Genomic DNA, 12,599 nt, shown 5'->3' with positions numbered 1-12,599 from the left:
TTTTTCTTTTTTTTTATTCATTCATGGGATGTGGGCATTGCTGGGCAGGCCAGCATTTATTGCCCATCCCTAATTGCCCTTGAGAAGGTGGTGGTAAGCTGCCTTCTTGAACCGCTGCAGTCCATGTGGGGTAGGTAGACCCATAGTGCTGTTAGGAAGGGAGTTCCAGGATTTTGACCCAGCGACAGTGAAGGAACGGCGATATAGTTCTAAGTCAGGATGGTGTGTGACTTGGAGGGGAAATTGCAGGTGGTGGTGTTCCCATGCATTTGCTGCCCTTGTCCTTCTAGTTGGTAGAGGTCATGGGTTTGGAAGGTGCTGTCTAAGGAGCCTTGGTGCGTTGCTGCAGTGCATCTTGTAGATGGTACACACTGCTGCCACTGTGCGTCGGTGGTGGAGGGAGCGAATGTTTGTAGATGGGGTGCCAATCAAGTGGGCTGCTTTGTCCTGGATGGTGTCGAGCTTCTTGAGTGTTGTTGGAGCTGCACCCATCCAGGCAAGCGGAGAATATTCCATTACACTCCTGACTTGTGCCTTGTAGATGGTGGACAGGCTTTGGAGAGTCAGGAGGTGAGTTACTCGCCGCAGGATTCCTAGCCTCTGACCTGCTCTTGTAGCCACGGTATTTATATGGCTACTCCAGTTCAGTTTTTGGTCAATGGTAGCCCCTAGGATGTTGATCGTGGGGGATTCAGCGATGGTAATGACATTGAATGTCAAGGGGAGATGGTTAGATTCTCTCTTGTTGGAGATGGTCATTGCCTGGCACTTGTGTGGCATGAATGTTACTTGCCACTTAACAGCCCAAGCCCGGATATTGTCCAGGTCTTGCTGCATTTCTACACGGACTGCTTCAGTATCTGAGGAGTCATGAATGGTGCTGAACATTGTGCAATTATCAGCGAACATCCCCACTTATAATTGAAGGAAGGTCATTGATGAAGCAGCTGAAGATGTTTGGGCCTAGGACACTACCCTGAGGAACTCCTGCAGTGATGTCCTGGAGCTCAGATGATTGACCTCCAACAACCACAACCACCTTCCTTTGCGCTAGGTATGACTCCAGCCAGCGGAGGGTTTTCCCCCGATTCCCATTGACCTCAGTTTTGCTAGGGCTCCTTGATGCCATACTCGGTCAAGTGCTGCCTTGATGTCAAGGGCAGTCACTCTCACCTCACCTCTTGAGTTCAGTTCTTTTGTCCATGTTTGAACCAAGGCTGTAATGAGGTCAGGAGCTGAGTCCCATGAATCCTCCCCTTGCTCCTAGTCGAAATGGGAGAACAAAGAAAAAAAGAGAAAGTCTAACATATGCCATTTGCGAGATATTCATCTCATTAGTTTTTGCATTTAAGCTGGGCCATCAAGGGAGCTTTTGTTAAAAAAAAGGAACAAGCACACTAATAGTAGAAAATTGCAGCATTGGAGGACAGAAAGAAGCTGGCACAAATCTTACTGTATCAATTAGGCACTTCCTTTGCACCAGCTGTTCACCTGCTCTGCCAGAGTGCGGAATTGGCTCTGTGATGTGGATCAATATAAAGTTATGTATGCCGGAACAGGAAACATCGATTACGCATACATAATAGAAAGGTGTTAATTGACAAAACTTGTGAAAGAAAAAATATTTGTGTATGATTATGAACCATACACTGCAATTATCAAGTCAATTTGAAGTGGTTATCAACAAAGCTAATGAAATGTTGGGATGTGTATCAAAAACATTTGTGTGCAAGTCAAAATAGGTTACTTAATCTAGCTTCCACAGCACAAATGGTCCTAATTTCACATCAATTCACACAAAATCAGCAAATTGCTCATAGAAATCTCAAGGTGGCTGGTACAGGAAATGGGAATGGCTGGAAAAACCTGCTTCTGATAACTTGTGCCCAAAATTGAAAGTGTTTCATTTCCCAGCTGTAACTGCTGTCACCTTGATGAGCGTAAAGAAAAGTCAAATAAATGAATAAATAAGTCAGGAAGTGCACAACTCTGTAGAAAGGAATGGCATAATTGGCAAATATCCTTTTCTCATTTCATGTCTTCTTAAAGTTGCGAGAGTTAGCATTAACAGATATTTAAATTCTTCTAATACCCAAAACACTTACCCCTGATATTCTGCAGATAACCTGAATTTGAGTTTTTCCTTCCATAAAAACCTTATTTGAGTCTTCTTGGCCTTAACTCTAGCCAGTCATGGTATATTTTCAATTCTTAATTTTTTTCCCCACAGGATTTCCCAAATATAATTTCTTCCTTTTGTTAATCCAAGATTCAGTTCACATTCTGTCCAGTCTGTAATTTCCTGACTTCTCTCTTCAAGACTCTGAATAAATTATCCTTTATACACATGCAAAGAGTCTTTAAAACCAGGTATTTCCTTTGGATTTACTTACAGGCTTGCCAACTTTCATTTAATTTACATGCGATGCATTTTCTTTCAGTCCTTTAGGCCATTTCCTTATTCTTATTGGAGTTCTGCCCAATTGACTGGCACACACACATTTCAGCCTTGATTGGAATTTCTATAATAGGTTGTTTGGTAACCGAACATTAACATAGCTATAGTTTCCTTTATTTTTAGCCATCCAGGTTTTTCCCATATGCAATAGTTGTGATTTGAAATCCAGCAAAACTGCAGAAGATGACTTAGGGCTATGAGTCAATGCATTCTTAAAAGCTATCTTTACAGCCCTGAAGACAAGAGGAAGGTAGAAGCTTGACTTTATTTCAAACCACCCCATTATACCTAGATAGATATCAAAAATGTCTACTGCATTTTTTGTACTAATTTATCAGACAAGTAGCTACATATCAAATGATACATAATATATTGTATGTTGGGTTTCCCATAGTAACAGAAGCAACAAGAACTAAAATGAACAAAACAACAAGAGCAGTAGTCCAACCCAAGCAACATTCCTGAGGCAGGGACACCATCACTCTACACTCTTGTCAACATTTAAAAGCAAAGGTAAAATATAAAAACACCATTCATGTCTTGTCTTAAAAAAATGTAACTCATAAGTTAGAATCTGCCTGTTAAGTACACAGGTTCTGCCAAATATATTAAATGATAATCTACCATTCAAATAAGAAAAGATATTTTGCATTTATATTTGTCATTTTTATCTTTAAAGCGAATAAAGTTGGTACCACAGACAATGTACTGCCTATTTCTATCTTAGATTCTGATAGGTCCCGTTACGTCTGATAATGAACAAAAGAACTGAAAAAGACAGAATTGATACAACTGATGAGTCCTTCCACCGCAATGTATCAGTTACATTCCTGTTCAGAATGTGAACAGATCTATTTTGTCTTATTCCTGCTTCTGTGTCCATGACCACACTTCTCACCTGTTAAATTAAAAATCTATCCAGTTTCTTTTGAAAGATTCAAATGCATCAAATTACACAGAAGTTGCAAAATGGAAACAAGCCATTCTGTCCAATAATTCAATATTGTACTTTACTCTCTTTATGAGCAATAGTACTAATTTATACACCGGAAATGTTCCCTTTATTCCTCAAATCATTTCATAAACCACTGTGGATGTTATATATATATATATATATATATATATATATATATATATAAATAAGAAATGTTGGAACCACTCAGCAGGTCTGGCAGCATCTGTGGAAAGAGAAGCAGAGTTAACGTTTCGGGTCAGTGACCCTGGTTCCGAAGAAGGGTCACTGACCCGAAACGTTAACTCTGCTTCTCTTTCCACAGATGCTGCCAGACCTGCTGAGTGGTTCGCGCATTTCTTGTTTTTACTTCAGATTTCCAGCATCCGCAGTATTTTGCTTTTATATATATATATGTGTGTTTTATATAAATATACATATGTGTGTGTGTATAATCTATATAATTATGTTGTAACAAAGAGATGTCAATTTTCCAAGCCTTTCTTTGTAGTTGCATTCCCTCATACCAGGCAGCACCCTAGTGAATCTGCACTGTACCCTTTCTATTGCCTTAACTTCCTTCCGGAACCTAAAACTGCACATAGTACTCCAACTATGGCCCTACTAAAGGTTTTTAATAGATTCACCATTACATCTCTACGCCTCTATTCCACACCTCTTGTCATAAAACCTGGCATTCCATTAGATTTGTTTGAATGGCCTTCTCCACTTGAGATGCTGCTTTTAATATCTTGTGAACCTGAAATTCAGAATCCATTCCCGTTACCCAGCCTCTCCCCGTCAAAGTAGAAGAACTTTTTTTTTTACCTTTTTGATTTACCATGTACTAACTCAGACAAACATCGAATTCCATGTTTCCCCATTCTCCATCTTATTAATATCCCCTTGCAGCTTTTTTTAGCCCTCACATTTATTTTCTATGCCTCCTTTTTTATTATCATCTGCAAATTTGGACACCACTGCCTCTGGCCTGTATGCAAAATATTTATGTAAATGATGTACAGAAGCAGTCCTAGAACAGAACCCTGTGGAACATTATCATCTTCTATCCACTCTGAGAAATTGTTCTTAACTCCTATTCTGTGCTTGCTCCCTTCTAACCAATTTTAATTTACCTTTCCCCTAATTACACAGCCCTTAATCTTCTCTAGTAGTCTCCTATGTGGTATCTTGTTCAAGAATTTCTGAAAGTCCATGTACACCAGATCCACTACATTTCCCCTATTTACCATTTTCATAGCCTCCTCAAAGTTTTGTTAAGCACGGTATTCCTTTCTGAAATCCAAGTGAGCTGTCTTTAATTATATTTTTCTTCATCCAGATATTTAGCAATTTCACTTAAATTCCAAAACATTCCCCAACACAGATGTTAAACTAACTGCTTTGTATATAACTGGGCTTATTTCCGTCTCCCTTTTTAAAAATGGATATTAGATTGCCAGTCTCCAGTCCTCCCACACGCATTCACTCTCAATAGAGCCCTGAAAAAGAGCCTCCACTATTTCTCCCCCCTTTTCCTCAGGACTCTTGGATATATCTCATCAGGTCTCAGCACTTTGTTCTCCTTTAGCTTAACTGGCTTATAGAACATAGAACATACAGCACAGAACAGGCCCTTCGGCCCACAATGTTGTGCCGATCCTTTGTCCTCTGTCAAGGACAATTTAATCTATACCCCATCATTCTCCTTTATCCATATACCTATCCAAAAGCCTTTTGAAAGTCCCTAAAGTTTCTGACTCAACAACTTCCCCGGGCAAGGCATTCCATGCCTCGACCACTCTCTGGGTAAAGAACCTTCCCCTGACATCCCCCTTATATCTCCCACCCTTCACCTTAAATTTATGACCCCTTGTAACGCTTTGCTCCACCTGGGGAAAAAGTTTCTGACTGTCTACCCTATCTATTCCCCTGATCATCTTATAAACCTCTATCATGTCACCCCTCATCCTTCTCCGTTCTAATGAGAAGAGGCCTAGAATGTTCAGCCTTTCCTCGTAAGACTTATTCTCCATTCCAGGCAACATCCTGGTAAATCTCCTCTGCACCCTCTCCAAGGCTTCCACATCCTTCCTAAAATGAGGCGACCAGAACTGCACACAGTACTCCAAATGAGGCCTTACCAAGGTCCTGTACAGCTGCATCATCACCTCACGGCTCTTAAATTCAATCCCTCTGCTAATGAACGCTAACACCCCATATGCCTTCTTCACAGCCCTATCCACTTGAGTTGCAACTTTCAATGATCTATGCACATAGACCCCAAGGTCTCTCTGCTCCTCCACATGCCCAAGAACCCTACCGTTAACCCAGTATTTTGCATTCTCTAATACTTTTATTCATTATGATATTTCTTATCCCATTTTAATCAATTCACGGTTTACTCCTCCCAATATCTGTGTAAACACTGATGTGAAGTATTTATTAATTATTTCCAGCAATTTCCATTTATTGCCTCCTAACATTATTCTCTCCTGTCAAAAGATCCCACCCCACGTTTAACAACTTTCAGAATACTTCACTGTTCCATATAATGATGTTTGAGATTCTCTTCACATACTCCTTCTTTGCTTTCCTTCTCCCTCTTTGGATCTCTTTCCTTATGTTTGTATTCTCATCATACTTTTGTCATACCCCACATGCTTTCTTCTTCAATTTTAGTTTATTTCTAACTTCTTTATTTGTTAGTAGAACCCTGAAATTGAAATTTCCTAATGATACATATTTATTCTGAACTTTTCCCCGTGAAAATCATTCATCTTATTCCTTAATTAGCTTTCAATCATGTGGCCTTGCATGACCTTTGCTGCTGTCATGGGGAATTGGCAGCAAATCACTCCAACCTCCACAGTGAACAATGAGGATGTGGGATGATCGGACAGGCACTGGACATTGAAGTCACACATGTGCAATGACTCGAAAGGCTGCACATGTGTTGATGTACAAAAAATATCAGGAAGCAAGGCACAGCTGAACAAGGCAAGCTGCAAGTAAGGAGTAAAACCTAACCCCTAAGCCCTGAGGGACCTGGGTCTCTTGAAGGAAAACATATTGGATGAATTTCCAACAGGACGTAACAATTTTATGGGCAAGTTTAAGACTTTTGTAAGTGATTAAAGTTTTTATGTGTTTATATTATAAATTTTATGGTTATCTGGCTGAAGAAACAAAATGGCAGTCAAAGAAATTAGAAAGAAACTGTTTCAGTGAGTTGATTGTGCAGGGAGGCGGTGGCATAGTGGTAATGTCACTGGACTATTAATCCAATGCCCATAATCTGGGGACATGCGTTCGAATCCCACCACGGCAGATGGTTTTAGTTTAGAGATACAGCACTGAAACAGGCCCTTCGGCCCACCGAGTCTGTGCCGACCATCAACCACCCATTTATACTAACGCTACAGTAATCCCATATTCCCTACCACCTACCTATACTAGGGGCAATTTATAATGGCCAATTTACCTACCAACCTGCAAGTCTTTTGGCTTGTGGGAGGAAACCGGAGCACCCGGAGGAAACCCACGCAGACACAGGGAGAACTTGCAAACTCCACATAGGCAGTACCCAGAATTGAACGCGGGTCGCTGGAGCTGTGAGGCTGCAGTGCTAACCACTGCGCCACTGGTGAAATTTGAATTCAATTAATAAATTTGGAATTAAAAGCTCGTCTAATAGAAAGCAGGAGTAGGCCCTTCGAGCCTGCTCCGCCATTCATTATAAGGGTAAGAGTAGTCCTCGGGTGAAGGTGCTAAATTGGGGGAAGGCTAATTATAACAATATTTAGGCAGGAACTGAAGAATTTAGATTGGGGGCGGCTGTTTGAGGGTAAATCAACATCTGACATGTGGGAGTCTTTCAAACGTCAGTTGATTAGAATCCAGGACCAGCATGTTCCTGTGAGGAAGAAGGATAAGTTTGGCAAGTTTCGGGAACCTTGGATAACGCGGGATATTGTGAGCCAAGTCAAAAAGAAAAAGGAAGCATTCGTAAGGGCTGGAAGGCTAGGAACAGACGAATCCCTTGAGGAATATAAAGACAGTAGGAAGGAACTTAAGCAAGGAGTCAGGAGGGCTAAAAGGGGTCATGAAAAGTCATTGGCAAACAAGATTAAGGAAAATCCCAAGGCTTTTTATACGTATATAAAGAGCAAGAGGGTAACCAGGGAAAGGGTTGGCCCACTCAAGGACAGAGAAGGGAATCTATGTGTGGAGCCAGAGGAAATGGGCAAGGTACTAAATGAGTACTTTGCATCAGTATTCACCAAGGAGAAGAACTTGGTGGATGATGAGGCTAGGGAAGGGAGTGTAGATAGCCTCAGTCATCTCATTATCAAAAAGGAGGAGGTGTTGGGTGTCTTGCAAAGCATTAAGGTAGATAAGTCCCCAGGGCCTGATGAGATCTAACCCAGAATACTGAGGGAGGCCAGGGAAGAAATTGCTGGGGCCTTGACAGAAATCTTTGCATCCTCATTGGCTACAGGTGAGGTCCCAGAGGACTGGAGAATAGCCAATGTTGTTCCTTTGTTTAAGAAGGGTAGCAAGGATAATCCAGGAAATTATAGTCTGCTGAGCCTTACGTCAGTGGTAGGAAAATTATTAGAGAGGATCCTTCGGGACAGGATTTACTCCCATTTGGAAACAAACGAACTTATTAGTGAGAGGCAGCATGGTTTTGTGAAGGGGAGGTCGTGTCTCCCTAATTTGATTGAGTTTTTTGAGGAAGTGACGAAGATGATTGATGAAGGAAGGGCAGTGGATGTTATCTATATGGACTTCAGTAAAGCCTTTGACCATGTCCCTCATGGCAGACTGGTACAAAAGGTGAAGTCACACGGGATCAGAGGTGAGCTGGCAAGTTGGATACAGAACTGGCTCGGTCATAGAAGACAGAGGGTAGCAGTGGAAGGGTGCTTTTCTGAATGGAGGGATGTGACTAGTGGTGTTCCGCAGGGATCAGTGCTAGGACCTTTGCTGTTTGTAGTATATATAAATGATTTGGAGGAAAATGTAGCTGGTCTGATTAGCAAGTTTGCAGACGACACAAAGGTTGGTGGAGTTGTGGATAGTGATGAGGATTGTCAGAGGATACAGCAGGATATAGATCGGTTGGAGACTTGGGCGGAGAAATGGCAGATGGAGTTTAATCCGGACAAATGTGAGGTAATGCATTTTGGAAGGTCTAATGCAGGTGGGAAGTATACAGTAAATGGCAGAACCCTTAGGAGTATTGACAGGCAGAGAGATCTGGGCATACAGGTCACTGAAAGTGGCAACGCAGGTGGATAAGGTAGTCAAGAATGCATACGGCATGCTTGCCTTCGTCGGTCGGGGCATAGAGTATAAAAATTGGCAAGTCATGCTGCAGCTGTACAGAACTTTAGTTAGGCCACACTTAGAATATTGCGTGCAATTCTAGTCGCCACGCTACCAGAAGGACGTGGAGGCTTTGGAGAAGGTACAGAAGAGGTTTACCAGGATGTTGCCTGGTCTGGAGGGCATTAGCTATGAGGAGAGGTTGGATAAACTCGGATTGTTTTCACTGGAACGACGGAGGTGGAGGGGCGACATGATAGAGGTTTACAAAGTTATGAGCGGCATGGACAGAGTGGATAGTCAGAAGCTTTTTCCCAGGGTGGAAGAGTCAGTTACTAGGGGACATAGGTTTAAGATGAGAGGGGCAAAGTTTAGAGGGGATGTGCGAGGCAAGTTCTTTACACAGAGGGTGGTGAGTGCCTGGAACTTGCTGCCGAGGGAGGTGGTGGAAGCAGGTACGATAGCGACGTTTAAGAGGCATCTTGACAAATACATGAATAGGATGGGAATAGGATGGGAATAGAGGGATACGGTCCCCGGAAGTGCAGAAGGTTTTAGTTTAGGCAGGCATCAAGATCGGCACACGCTTGGAGGGCCAAATGGCCTGTTCCTGTGCTGTACTGTTCTTTGTTCTTTGTTCTTTGTTTTGTATTAGTAGTTGGTTTCAGGTTGGTAGATCTTGGGAGGAAATGAACAATTTGATTGGTTGGTTCTGTGGCTGACTGCTGGTTCATGTTTAGTACAACTTATGTTCCTACCTGCCTAGCAACAATTGGACATTGGCCAAGACAGCATGGTTTGCACGCAGAAAAATGTATTATCAGTGTGATAACCATTTGTCCATGAATAACTTAAATAGTAATTTCCAAGCTTGAATATAAATGATGGGAGCTTCTGATTATCCAGATAGGAATGAAAAGAGCAGTGAAACAAACTAAGAAGAAACACATATACTTAGTGATAGTGCAGGAGTGTTTCTTCACTCACCAGCCAATGTGGGCAGAGGCTATTCTGGACCTAAACTAGTTTTGATTTTGCAGTTATTTCTTTGAATTCAGTCATTGTGCAAAGCAGTTAACAAAACATAATAATGATCTGATTGGGTATAATAATGATCTGATTGGGCATAGTCAACATGGATTTATGAATGGGAAATCATGTTTTTTGAGGATGTTAGTAACAGAATTGATAAAGGGGAGTCAGTGGACGTGGTATACTTGGATTTTCAGAAGGCTTTTGATAAAGTCCCCCACAGGAGGTTGCTGTATTTGCTCAGTAGATATGAACTAAACACGCTGCCAATTTTTAGGTCTCATAATTACAAGCATAAGTACCAATTTAGCAATGTGGTAAATGTCAAAGACTGCCCATCAACTTCTTTGACGTTGAAATTTGACCATTTTTAGTGTGGAGTTTCATTCCTTCAGGTTCTGACTTGTTTCAGGAGATTTTAAAAATGTCAAATTTTAAATTTTTCATTTTGTTTCTTACTTTTCCTTTCTGTCCCTATTTTCATTCTCTTAATCCAATCTTCATTTCCCTCTCTTTATTTCTCTTTCTGTACCAGATTGGACAACATGTGCTCTTGGTACAGAACTCTGCGTCTCGGGATGCATGTTAAGAATTTGAGCACGGAGGTCAGCGGGCCTTGTAAGAATTTTCAAACAGAGAAATTTTTCTGGCCTCCTGTAAATTCTAAATATGCAGTTCTGGTGTACAAAGCAGGTAATTCAGGTAATCTATCTTCACATCTTTCAACAGAAAGGAGGGAAATTCAAGCAAAATATCAGCGTATATTTTCTGCAGAAGTTCTCTGATGTCCCGCCCTAACTTTAGGGGAAGGCTGGTGGAATCTGCAGAGAAACAGCAAATTGTCCCATTTTCCCGGGGTATTTGCTGAAGTTACAGCGGGAGATCGGGACAACCCGCACTGAGATTGTACCCATAGATTTCCAGAGACAGCAGAGGGCTGCCAAACAATACACAAATAATGAGTAGTATATTTAGTAGGTGTCGCACAGCGTTGCTCATGGTAAGTCAGAGGTTTTGCTGTTTTCTAATCATAGAGACTTTTAGATTATGTAGGTGATAACAGCAAGGTTCATTGGCTTCCTGTGACTGCATCAAATTCCATTGTTAATAAATCATATTGTGGGATATTTTCAGTTCTTTTGAGGATTGAATTCCATGGCTCTGTTCATTATTTTGTGAAAACTGTAGATGAGTGGATTTCATTTTTTGTACATTCCGTTACCAATGTATTTAATTTTTAGCCCTTACCAATTTAATGCTGAGAATACACAGCAAGATTCTCTCCAAGATGCACCAACTAGAAGTAGCTTTCTACTATCTAGTGGTGTTGGTGATAGGGAATGGTGTTTAGCTGCATTTGGGGCAGTCCTGCACTTTGGTAGCACCGGATATAGTCCTGAGTTTTCATAGCCTCGCGAATGATCCTGAAACTTGACAGAATGAGAGATAGGCAGTCCTGGATTTGGCAGTACAGCAGCAGGGCTGCTGGTGTTTGACAGTATGAAGGGCGGGGAGAGAGGTGGGGAATGTCCTTTCATTTTGCATCATTGTTGGGGAGGTGGAGGGGACTTTGTTTTACCAGATCCGTACAAGGTGAGCCTGGCGTTCAGCATAACAGAGTGGAATTTGAATTTGGACTGATATTGAATATAGTACATGGCTACTACACGAGCACTTCCACACACATCTTACTCTGTTGGGCAACACCTACAACTCCCTGGTCATGTGTGATGCAACATCACTTCTTCTGATGACCTTCACTTATAGCCTCTTAAGGTGGTCTCACAACGTCCCCCTTTTTTCCAAAGATAAAAACATATGTACAATATGCAATGATGTTGCGGTTCAGAGTAACTATAACATGATTAAATCAAAACATTATTTACAAGTAAGCAAGTTGAAGACTCTCTAAAATGTAGAGAGATTTACTTATTCATCCCGATCTTGCTATTGTCATCCTCTTCTCAGAGCTGAGCTGGTCTTGGCGACTCCGAGACTCTGGTGACTCGGAGCTCTGGTTAGCATGTTCTTCCTCTGTGCTCATAGCCACTGTACCTTCATCTTGAGATTTTGTCTTTGAATATGTCCGCGATGCCACAAAGTTGTCACATGTAGTGTTGTCGTACAGCTCTCTGAGTTGACTTTGGTTCCATCTGAGAATCACACCATAGGGTGTCTGGACCTCGTACGATTTGTGCTGGTTGCATAGCCTAGCAACCTCTGAAGGATACCAAGTTCCCGACGCATGATTGAGGACTCTGACTTTCTGTCCTACTCGCAATTAAGCTAATTCTGGTCCTGCTTGTTGTATATTGTTGTAAGCATAGTTCAAGCATTGATTACAGATTATTCGGAGTCTTTGTATTACTAAATAGTAACTCGTTTATTTTATTTACATAACTATTTACCCTCTCATTAAGCATGTCCAGTGAGCACCTCTCATGATGCTGTTAACTTCTTCCAAGCCTACACCCATGTGACTAATACATCACCACTACACTGCAAGGGGTTACACTCACTGTCTCAAATATTAACCCTTTGAACCCCTTATACAACACTGCTTGCCTGTCATATGATGCCTTCATCTTCGCTTGTTTGGAAAGCTTGGAAAAATAATGACTGCCAACATCACCAATCCCTCTGGCCTCCGGGTACTTGCTGCAACAAACTGAAGCCCAAGGAGAGACTCCCAGTCATATCGTCTCTTCGTGTCGAGACTCCCTGCCTTTGTGCCGTCCTTTAGATGGGGTCACCTGATATGCTCGACCTGGATATTTTGTACCATCTTCAGTGCATTACTGACTTCACGTATCCTGACAATTT

Source organism: Heterodontus francisci, chromosome 6 (assembly GCF_036365525.1).
Source record: "Heterodontus francisci isolate sHetFra1 chromosome 6, sHetFra1.hap1, whole genome shotgun sequence".
Taxonomy (NCBI): Eukaryota; Metazoa; Chordata; class Chondrichthyes; order Heterodontiformes; family Heterodontidae; genus Heterodontus; species Heterodontus francisci.
This window is presented reverse-complemented; position numbering follows the sequence as displayed.